Source organism: Hypanus sabinus, chromosome 6 (assembly GCF_030144855.1).
Source record: "Hypanus sabinus isolate sHypSab1 chromosome 6, sHypSab1.hap1, whole genome shotgun sequence".
Taxonomy (NCBI): Eukaryota; Metazoa; Chordata; class Chondrichthyes; order Myliobatiformes; family Dasyatidae; genus Hypanus; species Hypanus sabinus.
Window position 1 is genome coordinate 117,480,700 of NC_082711.1, and position 24,581 is coordinate 117,505,280.

A 24,581-nucleotide genomic window follows, 5' to 3' on the forward strand; every position below is an offset into this window, starting at 1 on the left:
CATTTCGCAGCAGTGGCAATGGCAGGCTAGAACGACTCAGGTCAGTGCTGGGACGAACTGGCAGAGAAAGCGAGTCAAGGCAGTGTTTAAATGGACTGGGTAATGAGTGAAAACTGTGCTAATGAGGAGATAAGTAGGGAATTGGCGAAAGTCCAATAAGGAAAGGGGCTGGATCAAAACCCACATGGCATTTGAAAGAAGGCAGAAATTAAGGGCTGTATTGGTCCAGAGCTATTAGCAGAGGCCCTTCGACCCAGTGTTCAGGCCGGATCCTTAACAGGCAGATCGTTCCTAAAAAGCCTGATAGAGTTCTTTGAGGAGGTGATATAGATAAGCATAGAGCAGTGGATGTGATCTACATGGATTTTAGTAAGGCATTTGATAAGGTTCCACACGGTAGACTTATTCAGAAAGTCAGAAGGCATGGGGTCCAGGGAAGTTTGGCCAGGTGGATCCAGAATTGGCTTGCCTGCAGAAAGCAGAGGGCCGCAGTGGAGGGAGTACATTCAGACTGGAGGGTTGTGACTAGTGGTGTCCCAGAAGGATCTTTTCTGGGACCTCTACTTTTTGTGATTTTTATTAACGACCTGGTTGTGGGGGTAGAAGGGTGGGTTGGCAAGTTTACAGACGACACAGAGGTTGGTGGTGTTGTAGATAGTGTAGAGGATTATCTAAGATTGTAGAGAGACATTGATATGATGCAGAAATGGGCTGAGAAGTGGCAGGTGGAGTTCAACCCGGAGAAGTGTGAGGTGGTACACTTTAGAAGGACAGACTCCAAGACTCCAAGAGTACAAAGTAAATGGGAGTGTGGAGGAGTAGAGGGATCTGGGGTTGCCTCACAGGTAGATACGGTAGTTAAGAAAGGTTATGAGGTGTTATCCTTCATAAGTCGAGGGATAAAGTTTAAGAGACGCGATGTAATGCTGCAGCTCTATAAAACTCTAGTTAGGCCACACTTGGAGTACTGTGTCCAATTCTGGTTGCCTCACTATAGGAAGGATGTGGAAGCATTGGAAAGGGTACGGAGGAGATTTACCAGGATGCTGCCTGGTTTGGAGAGTATGGATTATGATCAGAGATTAAGGGAGCTAGGGATTTACTCTTTGGAGAGAAGGAGGATGACAGAATACATGATAGAGGTGTACAATATATTAAGAGGAATAGACAGAGTGGACAGCCAGCGCCTCTTCCCCAGGGTAGGACTGCTCACTACAAGAGGACATGGCTTTAAGGTAAAGGGAGGGATGTTGAAGGGGGATATTAGAGGAAGTTTTTTTTTTCTCTCTAAGAGAGTGGTTGATGCGTGGAATGTACTGCCTGAGCCAATGGTAGAGGCAGATATACTAGTGAAGTTTCAGACTACTAGACAGGTATATGAAGAAATTTAAGATTGGGGGTTATATGGGTTATATGGGTATTTGTGGGTTGGCACAACATTGTGAGCCGAAGAGCATGTAATGTGCTTTAGTATACTATTCTATTCTATTCTAAGATTCAGTCGCTAGGTATGCATAATGAGGTAGTAAATTGGATTAGAGATTAGCTCAATGGGAGAAGTCAGAGAGTGGTAGTGGTGGATTGCTTCTCTGAGTGGAGGCCTGTGTCTCGTGTTGTACCACAGGGATCAGTAATAGGTCCATTGTTATTTGTCATCTATATCAATGATCTGGATGATAATGTGGTAAATTGGATGAGCAAATGAGCTGATGATACAAAGGTTGGAGGTGTAGTGTACAGTGTGGAACGTTTTCTGCGCTTGCAGAGGGATCTGGACAAGCTGGAAATGGGCTGAAAAATGGCAGATGGAGTTTAATATAGACAAGTGTGAGGTATTGCACTTTGGAAGGAAAAACCAAGGTAGAACATAAATGGTAGGGCACTAAGGAGTGGAGTAGAACAGATGGATCTAGGAATACAGATACAAAGTTTCCTAAAACTGATGTCACAGGTAGATAGGGTAGTAAAGAGAGCTTTTGGTCCATTGGCCTTTATAAATCAAAGTATTGAGTATAAGAGTTGGAATGTTATGGTGAGGTTGCATAAGGCATTGGTGAGGCCGAATTTGGAGTATTATGTTCCAGTTTTAGTCACGGAATTAGAGGAAGAATATTAATAAGGTTGAAAGAGTGCAGAGAATGTTTACAAGCTTGTTGCTAGGACTTGAGAAACTGATTTACAGAGACAGGTTGAATAGGTTAAAACTTTATTCCCTGATGCGTAGAAGAATGAGGGGAGACTTGAAAGGGGTATATAAAATTATGATGGGTGTAGATAAAATGAATGCAGCTGTCTTTTAACACTAATGCTAGGGGAGGGAAAAAAACAGTGGCATAGGTTAAGGGCGAAGGTGAAAAGTTTAAAGGTAACATTAGCGTGGCCGGGCTTCTTCACACAGAGAGTGGTGGGAGTGTGGATTGAGCCGCCAGCTGAAGTGGTAAACGCGGTATCGCTTTTAACATTTAAGTAAAACGTGGACAGGTACATGGGTGAGAGGTATCTGGAGGGATATGACCCAAGTGCAGGTCAGTGGGATGACGCAGAAGACAAGTTCCGCACAGCCAAAACGGGCCAAAAGGCCTGTTTCTGTGATGCTCTGTGGTTCTAAAGGCAGAAGCATGGGGGCTTGGCTCATGATTAACTCATCACGATTCTCCGTTTCAGACCTACTTGCGGACGTGGAGCAGCTGATGACCACGTTTCGTCCATTCTGTTGAGTCATCATGCTCGTAGAGGAGTACATTCCAAACTTGGCAAGTGTCATGCAGGCATTGGAGAAGCTGAGAAACGTGATCAACGGTCACATGTTTGCGCAACCTGATGCCTTCATGATCATCCCGGTTGTTTTCTTCCTGGCCAGATTGAGGGTGTCTCTGACTATCTGTTAACTGCCGAGCCAGAGCAGCCAACGCTCTGGACGTTGCATCATCAACAAAAACATTTACTGTCAAATACCACGCCTGGACTTCGGCTTCTGCTCCCAAGAATACAGAGATAGACTTAGGACTGCAGCAATTTTTTAATGAATTTTATTGCTTAAGAGATACAGCACAGAACTGGTCCTTCCAGACCAAAGAGCCATACTGCCCAGCAACCCACTCGACTAAAGCCAGCATAATCATGGAAACATTTACAATGCCCAATTCCCCTACTAACCGGTACGTCTCAGAACTGTGAGTGAAACCGAATTTCACGCGGAAATCCACATGGTTCACGTGCTAATAAATCTTCTCCTTGTTGACAATCAACACTTTTGCACCTCAAGGATGTGTCTATAGCCCCCTGCTGTACATTCTGCACACACGACTGTATCCCACAAAATACCATATATACATTTCTATTGTTGGTAGGATCTCAGATGGCAATGAGTCGTCGTACAAGGTTGAGACTGATCAGCTGGTTAAGTCATGTTGCAACAAATACTTCGGACCCAAGGAACCGTTGATAAATTCAGAACTTTTGCACTGACACTTACTAATACATAACGAAGTGATCCCATATCTGGCAGTATCTCTACTATCAAGATGAAGCCACACGCAGGTTGGAGGAACCACAGCTTATATTCCGGCTGGGTAGCCTCCAACCTGATGGCATGAACATTGACTTCTCTAACTTCCTTTAATGCCTCTCCTCCCCTTCTTACCCCGTCCCTGACATATTTAGTTGTTTGTTTGCTTTTTCTCTCACTGCTCATCACTCTGCCTCTTCTCCATCTCCATCTCGTGCTTCCCCCCTCCCCCTTTCATTCTCCTAAGGCCTCCCGTCCCATGATCCCTTCCCTTCTCCACCTCTGTATCACTTTCGCCAATTTCCTTTCCAGTTCTTAGCTTCATCCCACCCCCTCCAGTCTTCTATCATTTCGCATTTCCCATCTCCCGACTACTTTCAAATCTCTTAGTATCTTTCCCTTCAGTTAGTCCTGACGAAGGGTCTCGGCACGAAACGTCGACAGTGCTGCTCCTTACAGATGCTGCCTGACCTGCTCAATTTCAGCAGCATTTTGTGTGTGTTGTTTGAATTTCTAGCAACTGCAGATTTCCTCGTGTTTGCTCTTTAAATTTACTACTGCGAAGCCTCTGCCTGCAATGCCTTCACTGAAGATGTTTAAATCTTCTCTTCGAAGGGAGTTCAGTGAAGCCCTCTCTCGCTGCTCCCCATCTATAATACCCTCCCCCTTCAACTTTTCGATCATATTTTGACCCAGACCCGCTATTACAGCTATATATATATACTTCCTTGGAACGTGTCTCCGCCGCCAACTGACTCCAGTTGGCTTCAGGATCCATTTTCGAGCTTCTCAATTTGGACGTTCTCAGGATCCCAGGTACTCACATTTAATTGACTCTTCCTCCCGTTGTTTCTCCCGTCGAGCTCTGAGGGCGACACTCTCCGCCATGAGAAGATACCTGGCGTCCCTATCACAATCCCTTCCACTCCTCCGGGACACCCTTTTCTCCATTTGCATGGACCTGTCCGCAGAGTTCATTCTCCGTCGGATCCATGCGTGCAATCGCCGTTTCTTTAACTTTATCACGTCCAGCAAGGATCGTAAGATCTTCCATCTGCAGACCCCAGAGTATGGATTTCGCATCCGGCCCCGGGACCGGCTGTCGATCTCGGCTGCCACAGCAACCCAGGGCATATTCAAAACCCGGACTCCAGCACCATCACCGCGTGTTCCTACGGCCATGGATTGGCCCCGGCCTTCTATCTCGGCTGCCGCAGCAACCCAGGGCATATTCAAAACCCCGAATCCAGCACCATCAATGCGAGTTCCAACGACCATGGATAGCTTCAAAGCGATTGTGCAACCACCGACTGCGACTCCATCCTTGAACTCCAGGCCAGATCTTCACATGCTGCGATTGTGACTCCCGTCTCCCCTTCCTCAGATCCGATCGTCAGATCCTGGGCCCTCAGAGGCTCCATTTCCTCTCACCCCAACCGTTCCCTCTCCACCGACACTACCAGCCTCCATCCCCCCTCAGATCCCATCTCTCATACGTGCCACGTCTTTACCATTCCCTCCGACCTTCAACTCTCTGAGGCAAGGCGCTCTGTCCTCAGTAACGGCCTCACCCGCACCTCAGCGAGTTCCCCGTACGCCATGATGCCGAACTCTTTTTCCGTGGGCTCCGTCTCCGAGCTTACTTCTTTGGCAAGGTCTCTCCTACCCCCACCGATGACCTCCCGTCTTCAGTCCTCCTCCTCTTCATGGACACCCCGCCCTGCTCTTGATCTCTTTATTGCTAATTGCCGACGGGGCATCAACTGCCTCGACTTCACCAGACCCTGTTCCAATTCCTACCTCACTCCTTCCGAACGCTCTGCTCTCCACTCCCTCCGCACCAATCCCAACCTCACTATAAAACCCACTGACAAGGGGGGGAGCGGGTGTTGTCTGGCGTACTGACCTCTACCTGGCCGAGGCACAGCGACAACTCTCTGATACCTCCTCTTACTTACCTCTTGATCATGACCCCACTAAGAAGCTCCAGGCCATTGTCTCCAATGCCATCACCAACCTTATCAGTTCTGGGGATCTCCCATCCTCTGCCACCAACCTCATAGTGCCCACAGTCCGCACTTCGCGTTCCTACCTCTTACCCAAGATCCCCAAACCTGCCTGTTCAGGTAGATCTATTGTCTCAGCTTGCTCCTGCCCACCAAACTCACTCCTACATAGCTGGGCACTGTTTTATTGCCCCCCCCCCGTTCAGTCTCTTCCCACCTATGTTCGTGACACATCTCACACTTTGAATTTTTTCAATGACATTAAGTTCCTGGCCCCCACCGCCTTACTTTCACCATGGGCGTCCAGTCCGTATATGCCACCATCCCTCACCAGGAGTGTCTCAAAGCTCTTCGCTTCTTTTTGGATTCCAGACCTAACCAATTTTGCGCTACCACTACTCTCCTCCGTCAAGCAGAATTAGTTTTTACTCTCAATAATTTCTCCTTTGGCTCCTCACACTTCCTCCAAACCAAGGGTGTAGCCATGGGCACCCGCATGGGTGCCAGTTATGCCTGCCTTTTTGTTGGCTTTGTGGAAGAGTCCATGTTCCAAGTCTATACGGGTATCCGTCCCACTCATTTCCTTCGTTGCATCGACGACTGCATTGGCGCTGCCTCACGCATGCATGGTGAGCTCGTTGACTTCATTAACTTTACCTCCAACTTTCACCCTGCCCTCAAATTTACCTGGTCCATTTTGCGACACCTTCTTCCCCTTTCTTGATCTTTCTGTTTCCATCTCTGGAGACGGCTTATCTACTGATATCTAATATAAGCCTGCAGACTCTCACAGCTACCTGGACTATTCCTCTTCCCACCCTGTCTCTTGCAAAAATGCTATCCTCTTCCCACAATTCCTCCGTCTCCGCCGCATCTGCTGTCAGGATGAGGCTTTTCATTCCAGGACAAAGGAGATGTCTTCCTTTTTAAAAACAAAGGGGCTTCTCTTCTTTCACCATCAACTCTGCTCTCAAAAGCATCTCTCCTATTTCCCGCACATCTGCCCTGAAACCATCCGCCTACCCCACTCGGGATAGGGTTCCCCTTGTCCTCACCTACCACCCCACCAGCCTCCAGGTACAACGTATAATTCTCTGTAACTTCCGCCACCTCTAACTGGATCCCACTACCAAGCACATTTTTCCATCCCCTACTCTTTCAGTTTTCCGCAGGGATCACTTCCTCCTCCACTCCCTTGTTCGCTCGTCGCCCCTAACCCTTCCCACCGATCTCCCTCCTGGCACTTATCCTTGTAAGTGGAACAAGTGCTACACCTGTCCTTACACTTCCTCCCTCACCACCATTCAGGGCCCCAGACAGTCCTTCCAGGTGAGGCGACACTTCACCTGTGAGTTGGCTGGAGTGGTGTATTGCATCCGGTGTTCCCGGTGTGGTCTTTAATATATTGGCGAGACCCGACGTAGACTGGGAGACCGTTTCGCTGAACACCTACGCTCCGTCCGCCAGTGAAAGCAGGATCTCCCAGAGGCCACACATTTTAATTCCACGTCCCATTCCCATTCTGATATGTCTATCCATGGCCTCCTCTACTATCAAGATGAAGCTACACTCAGGTTAGAGGAACAACACCTTATATACCGGCTGGGTAGCTTCCAACCTGATGGCATGAAGATTGACCTCTAACTTCCATTAATGCCCCTGGTCCCTTTCTTACCCCATCCCTGACATATTTAGTTGTTTGTTTTTTTTTCTCTCTCTCCGCCCATCACTCTGCCTGTTCTCCATCTCCCTCTGGTGAGCCACCCTTCCTCCCCTTTCTTTCTCCCTAGGCCTCCCGTCGCATGATCCTTTCCCTTCTCCAGCTCTGTATCACTTCCGCCAAACACCTTTCCAGCTCTTAGCTTCATCCCACTCCCTCCGGTCTTCTCCTATCATTTCGCATTTCCCCCTCCTCCCACTACTTTCAAATCTCTTACTATCTTTCCTTTCAGTTAGTCCTGACGAAGGGTCTAGGCCCGAAACGTCGACAGTGCTTCTCCTTATAGATGCTGCCTGGCCTGCTGTTTTTCACCAGCATTTTGTGTGTTTTGTTTGAATTTCCAGCATCTGCAGATTTCTTCGCGTTTGCCATATCTGTCAGTCTTTAAGTCTTACCATTCAATCTCTCAGCTGATGGATAATGCTACACGTTTCCCACATGTGGTGCGTTGTAACCCACCTGTGGGCAACACTTTTCATTTCACCTGATGATTTTCCTCCTGATGTCTCCAGCGCTATCGTCCCTGCACACATTGACAGTTAGCTGAGTGCATTCTGCAGAATTGGACTCGTCTGGTCCTTCCTTCATTCTTTTGAAAATGCTGAACAAAATTGCTCAGATTAGCCGGTTGGTCCAACCTCCCAAAACCTTCAACTCTCACTTCCTCCTGTTCTGTCTTTCAATCAAGAGCATGCAATTAAACCTATTTATTGAAACCCCTGAAGAACATCTTTTTATGGTATTTTAAATAGGGTTTTCCAGAAGTACGAAGTTACTCTCGACAAGTATTCGCTTTTAGCTATTCTATAGAAAAATACCGAACAGATCGATACGCCACGGATTGTTTTATGCCTTTGTAATATGTTTAGTAGAACTATTTCTTAAGACTATGTCCTTTATTGTTTAAATGCCTTCAAGTCTAACTCTTGAATGGACCTTCACCAGATTCTAGCGTTGGGATTCATTCTCAATCTACCAGTATAGTGTTCCCATCTTGCTTAAAGAACCACTACGAATAAGGCACTGCATTAAACTCTCCTATTAACACATGACGAAGTGAGTAACTGTTGCCTTCAGAAAAAGGCCAGGGACAGCTGTCATCACGGGGCATTCATTAGGCATCATCTAGGCCTAGAGTAAAGGAAACCAGGCATTGACAGTCCTTCCATACGGATCATGAAGGTTCAGGACTGATGAATCCTCTACTGCGTCCCAGCTCAGTGTTTGAATTGGAGCTACGTCCTGAAAACGAATCAGCTGTTGTGAGAGTAGGAACTTTTATTATTTACACAGACTAATGGGTAAATATCTACATACGGTCTATATTGTTTTATCACATTTATGTAATACAACCATTTAACGATATAACAATTACCGCACGGTAACATGCCATCTCGGCTCTTCTAGTCCGTGCCAAACGCTTACTCTCATCAAGTCCTACCCACCTGCACTCAGCACATAACCGTCTATTCTTTTCCTGTCCATTTACCTATCTATATGCTTTAATGACAAAATCGAACCTGCCTCTGCCCCTTCTACTTGTTCCACACAGCTACCACTCTCTGAGTAAAGAAGTTCCTCCTCGTGTTACCCCTAATCTTTTGTCCCCCTGATACTCAACTCATGTCCTCTTGTTTGAATCTCCCCTACTCTCAATGGAAAAAGCCTATCCACATCAACTCTATCTAATCCCATAATTTTAAATACCTCTATCAAGTCTATGCTCCAATGAATAAAGACCTAACTTGTTCAATCTTTCGCTGTAACTCAGGTGCTGAAACCAAGGTAACATTCTAGTAAATCTTCTCTGTACTCGCTCTATTTTGTTACATAATTCATATAATTCGGTGAATAGAACTGCACGCAACACTCCAAATTCGGCATTACTAATGCCCTGTATAATTTGAACATTACATCCCAACTCCAATAATCAATGCTCTGATTCATAAAGGCCAGCAAGCCAAAAGCTTTCTTCACCACCCTATCCAGATGAGATTCCACCTTCAAGGATCTATGCACCATTATTCCTAGATTTCTCTGTCCTACTGCATTCCTCAATGCCCTACAATTTACCATGTATGTCCTGTTTTGATTAGTCCAATCAAAATGTAGAACCTCACACTTATCAGCATTAAACTCCATCTGCCATCTTTCAGCCCACTCTTCTAACTGGCATAAATCTGCCTGCAAGCTTTGAAACCCTACTTCATTATCCGCAACGCCACATATTTTAGTGTCATCTGCATACTTACTAATCTAATTTACCACCACATCATCTAGATCATTAATGTATATGACAAACAACATTGGACCCAGTACAGGTCCCTGAGGCACACCACTTGTCACCAGCCTGCAACCTGACAAACACTACTCTCTGCCAGCTCCCATCTAGCCACTGTTGAAACAATTTCACTACTTCATTATTAATACCTAGCGATTGAACCTTCCTAACTAATCTTCCATTTGCAAACTTGTCAAAGGCCTTTCTGAAGTCCATATAGATAACATCCACTGCTTACCCTCGTCAACTATCCTCGTAATCTCTTCAAAAAAATCAATAAGACTTGTCAAACAAGACCTTCCACGCACAAACCCACGTTGACTATTCCTAATCAGACCCTGTCTATCCAGATAATTGTATATACCATCTCGAAGAATACTTTCCATTAATTTACCCACTGCTGACTTCAAACTTACAGGCCAATAATTGCTAGGTTTATGCTTAGAACCCTTTTTAAACAATGGAACCACATGATCAATACGCCAATTCTCCGGCAGCATCCCTGTCTCTAATAACATTTGAAATATTTCTGTCAGAGTCCCTGCTATTTCTACACTAACTTCCCTCAACGACCTAGGGAAAATCCTGTCAGTATCCGGAGATTTATCCACATTTAGAATATTTAAATGCGACAGTACTTCTTTAATCATCATAGTATCCATAACTACCCTACACTTCTTCCTTACCTTACACAATTCAATATCCTTCTCCTTAGTGAATACTGATGAAAATAAATTGTTCAAAATCTCCCCCATGTCTTTTGGCTCCGCACATAGCTACCTACTCTGATTCTCTAAGGGACAGGTTTTATCCCTCACTATCTTTTTGTTATTAATATAACTGTAGAAACCCTTTGGATTTATTTTCACCTTCCTTGCCAAAGCAACCTCATAACTTCTTTTAGTTTTTCTAATTTCTTTCTAAAGATTCTTTTTACATTCTTTATATTCCTCGAGCACCTCATTTACTCCATGCTGCCTATATTTATTGTAGATCTCCCTCTTTTTCCCAACCAAGTTTCCCATATCCCTAGAAAACCATGGCTCTCTCATACTTTTAAGCTTTCCTTTCAACCAAACAGGAACATAAAAAATCTGTTCCCTCAAAATGTCACCTTTAAATTACCTCTATTTCTCTATTTCATCCTTCGCATAAAACAAATTGTCCCAATCCACATCTTCTAAATCCTTTTGCATCTCCTCAAAGTTAGCCTTTCTCCAATCGAAAATCTCAACCCTGAGTCCAGTCCTATCCTTCTCCACAATTATATTGAAACTAATGGCATTGTGATCACTGGACCTCAAGTGCTCCCCAACACATGCCTCCTACTCCTGAAGACATACCTCATATCAACACATAATATGCAGCTCAAGCATTTCTCTCGCCAGCAGACGAAAAGTTAAGTTAATACAAGTAAAAATTCATTATTCCAGCTGTTGGATATCGGGAGGGCTCCGTGGCTTAACTGGTCAAAGCGTCTGTCTAGTAAACAGGAGATCCTGGGTTCAACTCCCAGTGGAGCCTTTAGTTTATGCGGGACACCTTAAATAAACCTCGAGCCCCACACGTCCACAGCATTCTCCATCCATTCTGTAGTGTTCTGCAGCTTTACTGTGATATTGTTGAGACTGACCTAATTTCCAATACTGGATTCCAAGTCTTTTTATGAATTTCACATTTTGTTCTGCAAAATACTCTTTAATCCTTGTGGGAAAAAAATCCGTTTCCTCACGATAGCAGTTGTGGGATTGGAATCTTCGTCTCGTTGGAAACTAGAACCTTAATCCAGCGCACGGCCATACTACCACGTTTGTATTTATAGCAATAAGGACTTGATTTGCTTGAAAATTTTATACAATCAGTATAGAACATCTCAGAATTATTGAAGCATCTCAGAATTATTTGCTTGAAGCTTGATGCACTTTCCATTTTCCAACAGATCCAATATATCTTCAAAGCAGACCGGAGACAACGGTGGAACAGAGTTGGCTCTTCACACTGCCGGATGGCAGACAATAGTTTTCCAGAAGTCATTGCAAGGACGCTAATTTCCGTGAGTGGGATATTAGATGCACAATTTTCCAGCGGATGCGTGGAGCAAAATCTACCTTCTTCCTTAAATTCAGCGTCCCTTTTCCGCTTACACCAAGATGTGCAAGGCTTTTATTCTGATGAGGCAATCCCTGATTTCTGATCCTGAAACGTTCATGTTGGGAGCAGTTAAAGTAATATGGCGCGGAGCGGGCAGTATGGGAGTACTGAGGATGAGCCATCAGGTTTACAAAGAGTTGGTGGAAGTAGCATGAATGTGAGCCGATGATTGGGTACAAATGCAATCAGAGCAACGAGTTAAATTGCACCACAGAGGTAAAATTTAAAAAGTTGAAGAATGTAGAATAGAAGCTACTGTATTTAATGTGCGTAGCATTCAGAATGAGGCAGACAAGCTTGTGGCGCAGTTAGACATTGCTCTGTATATCGTTGTGGACATCACTGAGTCGTGGTTGAAAGAAGGCTTAATAGCAAAGGATATTCTTTGGGTCGAATAGACAGGCAGGAAAGCATTGGCGGTGGTGTGGCTCTGTTGGTAACAGATGGAATTGCATCTTTAGAAAGAGGTGACAAAGGGTCAGGCAATGTTGAATATTTGTAGATGGTGTCAAGAAACTGCAAGGGAAAAAATACAGATTGGATTGAAAAATCCAATTGGAATATAGGTCCCCAAATAGTAGCCAAGATGTAGGGATGAGATTCCATAGGGAGCTGGAGAAAGGATGTAATCAGGGTAATGACACAATTCAGTGTGCAAGGGGATTGGTAAAATCAGGTTGTTGTCAGACTGCAAGAGGGGAAATTTGTAGTATATCTACGAGATGGCTTTGTAGAGTAGCTTGTGCTTGAGCCTACTAGGGGAAAGGGTGTTGTGTAATAGCCCAAAACTTAATAGGGAGCTTACTATAAAGTACCCCTTAGGAGAAATTGATATTCATGTGATTGAATCCATACTGCAATTTGAGAGGGAGAAGCATAAATCACACGTATCAGTATCGCAATGGAATAAAGGGAATCACAGAGATATGAGAGAGGAGCTTCCCCAGATATATTGGAGAAGGAAAGTGGTGGGGATGACAATAGAGCATAGATTACTGTATTTTTGGGATAGTTCAAAAGGCACAGGATAGATATGTCCTACAGGGGAAGAAGTTCTCAGATGGCAGGGGTAGACATTCGTGGCTGACAAAGGCAGTTAAGAATTGCATAAAACTTAAGGAGAGTGCTTGTATGTCATAAGGGGCAATGCTAGCGGTCCCAAATGAAAGAGACAGACACTAAAGTATCAGGAACTGGACTATGTTTATTAAGAATGCTAGGGAAGCCAAGGTGCGAGGGCAAAATGACAACATGAAATTAGACGAAGAGTGACAAACCAGTAAACCTGGACTTGGACTCGGGACTTTAACGTGACAGGGAGCTCAGGTCATGATTTGGAATTCGGTCTTGACAGGGACTCCGTACCTAGGTCTACACTTGGCTCTTGACCAGGATTCGGACTTGGCTTGGACATGACTTGGGCAATTCTTGGAAACAGGAATCGGAGCCGGGACTCTTCTTGGACACAGGAAACAGAACGCAGAACCAGGACTCTTCCTTGGATACAGGACATAGAGCCGGGACTCTTCCTTGTACACAGGACAGAGAGCAGGGACTCTTCTTGGACACAGGAAACAGAACGCAGAGCCAGGTCTCTTCCTTGGATACAGGACATAGAGCCGGGACTCTTCCTTGGATACAGGACACAGAGCAGGGACTCTTCTTGGACACAGGATACAGAAAACAGAGTCAAGCTTCTGGGTGTGGGTTCTGTCAGGGTTACTGACGAGGGACGTCAGCAAGGAATCACTGGATCCCAGAGCTCTTTTTGTTGCTCGCCCTAAACGAGAATCATGTGCCTCAATTCAGGCAGCCAACGGAACAAAGGAAGAAAGGAATAGGCGGAATACGGAATCCACGGACAGGACCGTGACAATGCAAGGCAGAAAAAGTGCGCGGGTTGCCATTTGGATGATTAGGAAAATTTTAAAATCCAACAAATGGCAACCAAAAAAGTTACAGGAACGGAAAAGAAAACATATGAGGCCAAAGTAGCCAACAGTATAAAGCAGTATACCAAAAGTAATCGGTATTTTGCATCTGTCCTAACTGTTGAAGACACTAGCACTGTGCCAGAAGTATGTGAGTGTCAAAGATCAGAGGTGAGTGCCACTGCTATTACAAACGTAAATGTTTAAGGCAAAATCAAAGTTTTTAAGATGGATAAGTCACCTGAGCTAGATGGACTACATCCCAGAGTCCAAGTGAGGTTGCTGAAGAGATAATTATGATCTTTTAAGAATCACTTGATTCTGGAATGGCCCTGGAGGACTGGAGGATAGCAAAAGTCACTCTATTTTTTTAAGAATAGAGGAAGGCAAAAGAAAGGGTATTATAGCCAGTTAGCCTGACCTCTGTGGTTAGGAATCTTTTGGAGTCTATTATTAAGAATGAGGCTTCAGAGTACTTTATGATGAAATTAGTCAAAGTAAACATTGTTCCTGTAAAGGGAGATACTGTTTGACAAACCTGTTATAGTTCGTCGAGGAAGTAGCAAGCAGGGTGGACAAAGGAGAGGCCGAGGATGTCATCTACTTGGGTTTTCAGAAGGCATTTGATAACGTACCACGTATGAGGCTGTTACATAAGACAAAATCCTATGATGTTGCAGGGAACATACTGGCACAGATAGAGGAATGGATGATAGGCAGGACACAGTGAGTGAGAATAAAAGGGGCCCTTTCCGGTTGGCTGCCAGAGACTAGTGATGTTCCTTAAGGGTCAGTATTGCCTCAGCTACTTTTTAGATTGTTTCTACAGTGATTTGGATAATGGAACTGATGACTTTGTGACAAAGTTTGAAGATGCTGCGAAATTAGGTGTAGGGATAGGTAGTGCTGAGGAAGAAATCCGATTGCAGCAGGATTTAGACAAATTGGAAGAATAGACTAAAAGGTGGCAAATGCAAAACAATATTGGGAAATGTCTGATAATGCATTTTGGTAAAAGGAAAAATAGTACGGACTATCATCTAAATGTGAAAAAGTTTCAAACATTAGAGGTGCAGAGGGTTTAGGAGTCCACGGACAAGACTACCAGAAGGTTACTTTATCGTTTGAGTCTGGGGTAAAGGAAGCAAATGTAATATTGGCATATATTTCAAGGGGAATAGAATATAGAAACATAGAATACTTACAGCACAATACAAGGCCAGTAATGTTGTGTCTAACATATTCTGACTTAGAAATTACCTAAGGTTACCCATAACCCTCTATTTTTCAAAGCTCCATGTACCTGCCCAGGAGTCTCTTAAAAGACACCATCATATCCAACTTCACCACTGTCGCCGGCAGCCCATTCTACGCAATCACCACTCCCTGCATAAAAAGCTTACCAATGACATCTCCACTGTACGTACCTCCAAGCACCTTAAAATTGTGCCCACTCCATTTAGCCATTTAAGCCCTGGGAAAAAGCTTCTGACTATCCACTTGGTCAATGCCTCTCATCATCTTATACACTTTTATCAAGTTACCTCTCATCCTTCGGCAGTACTAGGAGAAAAGGCCGAGTTCACTCAATCTATTATCATGAGGCATGCTCCGCAATCCGGGCAACATCCTTGTAAATCTCCTCTGCACCTTTTCTATAGTTTCCACATAGTTCATGTAGTGTGGTGACCAGAAGTGAGCACAGTATCGGAAGTGGGATCTGACCATGGCCCTATATAGCTGCTACTTTACCTCTCGATTCTTAAACTCAGTCCGATGATTGATGAAGGTCAATGCACCGTATGCTTTCTTAACAACAGAGTCAACCTGCGCAGCAGCTTTGAGAGCCCTTTGGACTCGGACCACAAGATTCCTCTGGTCCTCCGCACTGCCAAGAATCTTAACATTCATACTAAATTTTTCCATCATATTTGAGCCACCAAAATGAACCACCTCACACTTGTTAGGTTGAACTCCATCTGCCACTTCTCAGCCCAGTTTTGCATCTTATCAACGTCCTCTGACAGCCTCCATACTATCCACAACACCCCCAACAATTGTGCTATCAGCAAATTTACTAACCCATCCTTGCATTTCCTCATCCAGGTCATTTATAAAAAAATCACGAAGAGAAAGGGTCCCAGAACAGATCCCTGAGGCACACCACTAGTCACCGCCCTCCGTGCAGGATATGAGCCGTCTACATCCACTCATTGCCTTCTAGGACCAAGCCGATTCTGGATCCTCAAAGCAAGGTCCCCTTGGATCCGATGCCTCCTTACTACTTCAAAAGCCCTTCAATTGCGGTATCTTGTCAAATGCCTTGCTGAAATTCAGGGACGACCATTTCCAACAGAGGTAAGGAGGAACGACTTCAGCCAGACAGTGGTGAATCAGTGGAATGCTCTGCAACAGACACCGGTGGAGTCGTAGTCTTCGGGTACATTTAAGGTGGAATTTGTTAGTTTCCTGATCGATCAGGACATCAAAGGATATGGCAAGATGGCAGGTGGAAAAGGTTGAGAAGGATGATGGATCAGACCTGATCGAATGGCAAAGCAGCTCAATGGGCTGAATGTTTAAAACTTCTCCTGTGTTGTGGTCTTATGGACGAGAGCCAGTGTGTAGGTTTATGTGACTTTAGATGAGCGGCCATTATGGAACAGGGCATATTGTGAGTTTGGAGCTGAGGCCTTGTTCTAGAACCTTCAGAAAGCGATTATGGCGGCTGAGGTAAGGTTCACTTACGTATCCTTCTAATCGCAGAGTTAGAGAAGTTGGAAACAAAGTCTGGGCAGTGCAGTGGGAAACAAAATGTGGACAGTGCAGTGCCCCTCCTATCCAAGTGAAAAGACAAGGAAACATCAAATGTCCCAGACTACACCTGCAGCTTTTTACAGACGGTGTTTGAAAACTGGAGCTGGAGCAGGATGAACTCCGGATCGTTCAGGAGGAAAGGGTGTTGATTGACCACTGATACAGGGAAATAGTTACAGCAAAAGTGCAGGAGATCGACAAATGCATGACCATCAGAACAGTTAGGGCAATGTACCCCTACGGCCGTACCAAGCGGTGGATAGCCAGAGTAGATAGGTCACTCGCACAGAGTCTGAAACTGTGAAAAATGGGAAAGAGTGAGAGCGACAAATGATGTGGGATTCACTGGTTCAGAAACGACATGAGGTTCAGTGGACGAGAACAAAATGCTTGGATGGTGTGTTGCCGCTGAGTTTCCAGCGTCACGGACAACTCACATTGATTCCATAACATGTTTCAGGTGGAAGAGGAGCAGCCAAAGTTCGTTGTCCGCTTTGGTAGAATGATTTGGTAGGAAGGTAACGAGTTCCTGCAAAGTGAGTTGAAGGAGTTAGATGATAAATTAAAGACAAAAAGCATGCAGGGTTGTGATTTCAGGATTTATGCCTGTACCGCCTAGCTCTGGGGCTAGAAATAGGAATAAAATGCTCCTTAGTATGTAACTAAGAAAATGCTGCAGAAGGAGTGGTTTGCTACTCTCCTTCTAGCTATTGTAACCTCTCTGGAAAATGAAAATGAAAGCCTCGGATCAAGATGTCAGTACCAGAGAGTCATCAGAGACTGTTATATACTCTGCTTTACAGCGGCGGTCTGCAGTCAGCGGGGAAGGTCTTTCGCTGGTGACACAGTGCGAAGTTTAAAAATAATTCTGATGTTTTGTGGACATTTCGGTGGAGGACGTTTCAACTAAATTTCTAGTGTTTATTTTTTAGTCTACTAGTACATAGTTAGTGTGCTGATAATGTGTCCAGAGTTAGTGCTATGTCCCATGGTGATAGGTGGGATTTTGCGAGACCTCCACTGTCCCTACTAACGGCACCTGTACGAAGTTCACCCACATGCAACTTATCAGAGACCGTGCTAAAGAACTGGAGCTGATGCTGGATGACCTTCGGCTCCTGCTGAAAAATGATGAGTTAGTAGATAGTAGATACAGGAAGGTAGTCACACCTGAGTTGCAGGATGTAGGAACCTGGTTACCGTCGGGTGACGTAACGATAATAGCAGCCAGTGAAAAGTACCCCTTAGCTGTTCCACTGCATACTAAGTACACCGCTTTCGATACTGCTGGAGTGGGGGCCAATCTACCAGCGGGAAGTCGTAGCGAACTGAGCCCTGATTCTACATCTATGGCTCAGAGGGAAAGGGTGAGAAGATGTGTGCAGTAATGATAGCGGATTTCAGAATTAGAGAAGTGGACATCAGATTCTGTGGATGAGAAATACATAACTGTATGGATTGTTGCCTGCTAGACGCCACGGTCAGAAATGACTTGGACAGCGTCCACAGAATTTTAAAGGAATGGAAAGTAACAGGAAGGCACGGTACCAAAGACATAGGTAAAAGAGGATTAAGACCTGAAGAGAGAACATGGACAGTTTGGCAGAAAGCTGAGTAAAGCTGAGGGAAAGATTTCACTGCTAACATTGTAGCGTATTTCATGTTTCTGCCTGTGTTATTGTTAAAGATAACGGGTCCATAGCAATATAGGCCCTTCAATCATGAGAGAAGGCAGGGAAAAAGGTAATTTTGTGTCTGACACACGGTGACACGGCTCCTCGGTGGAGATCTTAAAGAACACCAAATTTCTTGGTGTTCACCTGGCTGAGAATCTCACCTGATCCCTCAACACCAGCTCCATAGCAAAGAAAGCCCAGCAGCTCTAATTTCAGCGAAGTTTCAGGAAAGTCCATCTCCCACCCCCTGTCCTCGTCACTTTCTACAGGGGTTGTATTGACAGTATCATGAGCAGCTGCATCATTGTCTGGTTCGAAAATTACACAATTTCAGATCGCAAGACACTGCAGCGGATGGTGAGGTCAGTTGAGAAGATAATCGGGGTATCTCTTCCCGCCATTACAGATATATACACTACCCGACAGCATTACGAAGGACCCCACGCACCCCTCCTACATACTGTTCTCCCTCCTGCTGTCTGGGAAAAGGCACCGAAGCATTCGGGTTCTGACGATCAGACAATGTAACAGCTTCTTTCCCCAAGCTATCAGATTTCACAATACCCAGAGCCTGGACTGAGACCTTACTGCCCTATTGTCTTGTTTATTATTTATTGTTATGTCTGTCATGTAACACGATGGCCCTGAAAAAAGGTTGTCTCATTTTTACTATGTAATGTACCAGCAGTTATGGTGGAAATAACAATGAAAACTGACGACTTGACTTGATATGGCGGGAGCGGTTTGTGTTTCCCCGAGACGTACGAGACCGGATAACTGTGGGTTTCTCGGCGCTGAGACATTAGGAAACTGCCAACGAGGGCCAGGTATCGAGACGTTTCCTGAGACACCCAGGGTGAAAGGGGATGCAGCTGAAAAAGCTGGAACTCTAGATTAGCTATCTTTGAACTACTACCGTTGCCACACACCAGCACGGATAAAAATATGACGATTTGGCAGTGGATTTCGTGCAGAGTGCCGGGCTTTAGATTTATGGACTCGGAGTGAAGTTCCCTAAATTCCCCTCCCAGCAGATAACGTGAGGTGGCGTCTAAACTAATACATCGGACACACTCAGTCCTGGTCCTTGGTTATATTTAAGATGGAGGTTGATATTTTCCTGATCGGTCAGGGTATCAATGGATATGGCGAGAAAGAAGGTGTATGAGGATGAGTGGGATGAGGGATCAGCCATGATGCAATGGCAGAGCAGCTCGATGGGCTGAATGGTCAATTCTGCTCCTCTGTCTTATGGTGTTATGGACGAGAACTAGTGTGTAGTTTTATATGAATTCAGTGGAACGGCCATTGGGTAAGATAGCAAATTGTGAGTTGGTAGCTGAGTCTTTGCTCCAGAACCTTCAGAAGGCGAACGATACGGCTAAGGTAAGATTCAGTTGAGTATCCTTCTAATGGCGGAGTTAGAGAAGTGGCACACAAAGTCTGGAAACAAAATCTGGTTAGGGCGATGTTTCCTCCTATCAGAAGTGAGAAGACGAGGAGACATGAAGTGTCCCAGATTACACCTGCGCCTTTTACAGACGGTGTTTGAGAACTGAAGCTGGAGCCGGATGAACTCCGGATCGTTTAGGAGGAAATGGGATTGATTGGCAAGTGCTACAGGGAAATAGTTACACCAGAAGTGCAGGAGAACGACACATCTCTGACCATCAGTACAGTGAAGGGAAATAGGAAGTTAGGGCAATGTACCCCTACGACCGTACTGAGCGCTGGACAGCCGGAGCAGACAGGTGTCTGGCACAGAGTCTGAATTTGTGACAAAAGGGAACGTGTGAGAGTGATAATGATGTGGGACTCATTGGTTCAGAAACGACAGGAGGTTCGGTGGAGGTGAACAAGATGCTTGGATGTTATGTTGTCGCTGAGTTTCCAGAGTCATAGAAAACTCAGACTGATTCCATAACGTGCTTCAGAAGGAAGGAGAACAGCCAAAGTTCGTTGTCCACGTTTATAGAATGAGATGCTAGGAAGGTAACGAGTTCCTGCAACGTGAGTTGAAAGAGTTAGATGCTAAATTAAAGACAAAATCCTGCAGGGTGGTGATTTCTGGAACTGTACCTGTAACGCGTGCTAGTGATGCCAGAAATAGGAAGAAAATACTCCCAGTGTGTGACGAAGAAAAACCTGCAGAAGGAGTGGTTGGACACCCTCTTTCTTGCTAATGTACCATCTCTGGAAAATGAAATTGACGGCCTCAGAGCAAGATTTCAGTACCAGAGGGACATCGGAGACTGTTGTATACTCTGCTTTACAGCGGCCAGCGACAATCATTGGGAATGGTCTATCGCTGGATTGGCAGATGAATGCTTGACAGAGGATTTCCGGCAGTGTTTCAGAATTCTGGACTCAGAGTGAAGCTACCCCCACACCATCCGTACAGATAACGTGACGTCACACACAGTGAAAAGGCCTCTATGCTAATCCATCGGACAGACTCAGGGTCAGACACTGAATGAAGCTCTCTAAATTCCGTCCCATCACGGATCCATACGGTCAAAGACAGATTGAATCTCCCTACACTCCACCTTAACACACATACCTGGTGTCAGACACAAAGCGAATCTCCCTCTATTTTGTTCCACTGCAGAGAAATTGAGCGGGAGAGCAAAAGATTCAAGAAGGCCTTCAGTTGCCAGTTGATTCCTGGACACCTCAGACTAATTCTATGCCGTTGTAAACGTTGCTTTCTGCTGAGTTCGCCAAGTACAAACGCCACGAGCAATAGGAGTATGAAGAAGAATTCCACCCCATGACCTTGTCCATTCTCTCTACCACTAGAGACGCCCATCCTGCTCTCTCTGGGATTTCAAGCCTCTGCTGAGCAAGATAATTAATACTTCCCTTTACAGGAATCCCCAACACCCTTCGAGCAGTCAGTTTGCAACAACTCTGAAGAAGCCTGCCTTTCGCAGGGAAGCGAATATGGTCGAGTCCATAGCTCCCAGATACTGACCAATCATTTCGATCGGGATGTAAAAATGCGTTAGTTCTGCTGGCATTGATTAGTGACATGTTTTCTGTTCAATATTCAAGAGTACACATTGCACTTTCTAAAGCTCTGGTTAGTCTGTCCCTGGAGATTAGCATTGAGTTCTGGTCGGCCCACTATAGGTAGCATGGACAGTGCGGGGGGAGGGGGGGGGTGTTGAGAGGGCGTGGTTCCAACAAGTTTACCAAGATGCTGTCTGTATTATTTGGACAGTTTACTTCGGAGCGGCGATGGCTGAGGAGAGACTAGACAAAGTTTGATAAGATTATAAGACGCATAGGTAGATGAGACAGCCGGGATCTTTCTCTCGGGTTCCAAATACCTGACACTAAATGGACTGCATTCAATGTGAACGGGTGCGGTCAGAGGAGATGTGTGGCGCATGTTTTATTACACAGACCGTAGTGAGTGTTTGGAATGCGCTGTCAGGATTGTTGCTGGAGGCAGATATGACAGAGTTGTTAAATAGACTCTCAGATATGCACATGGATATCTGGAAGGCACTCGAGTGTTGGGCCGAAAGGGCGAAATGAATATCTATCTATTCAACGAATTCCGCTAGCTTGTCTTCAGCGTCAGAAGGCAGATTGAGTTTAATTCCGGAGAACTACTCCGATATAGACACCAACCCCTCTGCGAAAAGAAACAAAAACATGCTACCTCATTGTATATAAGTTTTCTTAAAATATCCAGACCCCATGAAAACTCTGCAAAATAGTTACCTAAAGGATCTCTAACACACTTTGGTGTTATAATTATCTGGACTCGATCATAGATTATAAAAGATTTCAACATTTTCACCCAGAGGTATGAAATTATTGAGCATCACACGTCATGATGTGCGCTGGCAAAATTGGAACCGAAGAACAAAGAAAAGACCGGCTCTTGATGTGGAAACAGCAATGATAGATTAATCAGAATAATTCCCAAAGAACATCGGTGGCTCACCGAGCGACAATGCGAGAAGTAGCATTCTTGGATCTAGTAACTAGCGTTAATCGGGCAAATTCATACATAATTAAAGCAATTCGGACTCCTTGAACATATCAAAATACAGTCAACAGGCTTAATTAGATGACACGTTATAAAGCGCGAGTCTCTCAAGACTTCTCTTGAATATGTTACTTTTATTATGTATTTTTGATATTTTTTGTGTTAACCCTCTGGTCCTGTGTTGCTGCAATGAACTCTACTGTTTCTGGAATGAGACCTCCAATTCTGAACCGGGCGTTGGCATCTACTCTGCTTAGATCGTGGGAATGTCTTCCATAGAGGTTTATGCTCTTCCATTGGTTAACTTTTGCTTCTGGCCTGGCCTGCTGAATTTCCTCAGCATTTGGTGTGTGTTGCTCGGATTTCTGGCATTTGCAGATTTTCTCTTGTTTTTCTTTATTTTTCTAGGTAGTGTTTTCATTTAAGTTTAGTGGGGTCTACCTCATATAAGAATTGCTCGCATGGCGTTCTGAATCCTGTTTTCGTTGATGAAAATATATCCTTAGAAGTTTTATATGACTATATATTTATTTTTGTGTCTGTTATTCCTTTTCTTCCTTCTGCCTTCGGTAGTGTTAATCTGCACGCTTTCGAGTGTACATCGTGTTTTCTAAAATTTGTTATTCAAATTCTTACTTTTCTTTAGTAAATGTTCCAGGTCAATTTCAGATCAAGTTGTTATGCCAAAATAATACATTGATATGGGTATAACGGACCTGTGTTCGGTATTTTTCTATTGAATTGTTTAGAGAGATTTTCTTAAGCCGTGAAGTAAATTCTGTCGAATGTTTCTCTCTATCGCCCTGTAATCTACTTTGTTTCCTTGTTGATATCCCAGATAGCTTTCATATTGAATCATCAGTGGTATTTTACCTGTTCTGCTGTGCATTCTACTAACTCTGCTAATTCTATTAAAGTTCTGCACTTATCTAGCCTAATGTTTATCTTTATATCATTAGGAAATAATTCTACTATTTGAATTAACTGTTTTAGATTTATTGATGAAGGGACGTATAAATTCAAATCGTCCACGTATGGAAGGCGTGCCAAGGTGTAATTCGTTTGTTTGTTTCTGATCTGAAATTCAGATTTTGTTCAGTAAATTAGAGAGTGGGGTAAAAGTTAGGCAAAACTATAGAGGGCTTAGAGATTCGCCGTGGAAAGTGCCTCGGCTTATTTTGATATTGTGGGTAGATCTTTTCTGGCTGTTAATAGATCTGTGTTTACATTACGCCAAAGCTTCATCAGATGTTGAAGTAATTTCACAAGTTTTGGGTGTCGTTTATATATATTAAGAACTTCCATTAACTACGAGTGTTGGATAGAATCAAATGCCTTTTGGTATTCATTATAACAGCATGGAAGGTTTCTGCTTTTCCACCGAGAATGATTTAGAATCCATTATCAGTTGTTCTTTGCATCATTTCATAACGTTCATCATCCTTTCTGCTCCTCTGTATGTCTATTGTAGTTATCTAAGTGATCAGTTGTGAGATATATGATGCTACCATTTTGTATATAATTTGTAAGTGTCACGAGGTGGGTGGTGGGAACCGAATCAAATACAAGTCACAGACACTGAAGTACAAGGGAAAGGACTCGGTGCGTCACGAAAGCAAGGGAAGTGGGGAAGAAATGAATTTGGACAATACACATGCCTTGGGTGAGACAAGGATACAAGGCATCGGGTAGAACTAGACTAGGAAAGCGGAACCTGGACGAGGAACTAGGAATTGGGAACTAGGAAGTTGGAATCCGGACAAGGACTCCGAGCCAGAGACTGGACAGGGAACTGGAACCCTGGTCTTGACTCGGACTCGGACACCGGATCGAGGCGAGGACGAGACGTGGCAAAGCAACAGGACTGGACGTGGGGGCAGGACGCGGGGTTCCAATGCTGGATGAGGACATGAATCTCAGATTTGGACGAGGACATCAAGCCCAGACTTGGTCTTGGGAGACAGGAGCGCGGAACACAGAGCCTTGGTCGAAGTAGAACAGGGACACAGAGCCTTGATTGAGGGATAGGAACGCAGAACACAGAGCCGAGACCGCCCCTTGGGAGCAGGACGTAGGGCCTGGATTCATACACAGAAAGCTGCACACGTCGAGACTATTCTTAACGTTTGGTAGCGGCAAACGGCCGGACCTACCTAGCGAAGGCGTGGACACAGAGACAGTTCCCAACAACGAAAAACGGTTCCTTATCTGGACACAGCAAGAACCTGGTCTTGCTCCAGCGGCAAGAATAGGCGAGGACGCAGGCAAGGCTCCAGGCGAAAGGTCGCAGGCAAGGCTCCAGACACAGGTTGCAGGGCAAGGCTTCAGCCAAGGGCTACGGAAAGAAGAGGAAGGGAAGCGAACAGTTCAGCCTCAGGCTAACGGCAACGACGGCCTAGCTTACCCAACGGAGGCAAGAACAGGAAGGGACAGATCCAGCAGCAGGGCAACGGCAAAGACGGCCTGACTTACTCCAGGGAGGCGAGGA

At 44.9% G+C, this 24,581-nt stretch overlaps 1 non-coding gene across 1 annotated transcript; it reads left to right on the forward strand.

Moving 5' to 3' along the window:
* The first annotated feature begins 10,965 nt into the window (after window positions 1-10,965).
* On the forward strand, window positions 10,966-11,039 carry trnat-agu (transfer RNA threonine (anticodon AGU)). The gene has a single exon. It is a non-coding gene; the product is annotated as a tRNA-Thr (tRNA).
* Window positions 11,040-24,581: the final 13,542 nt, after the last annotated feature.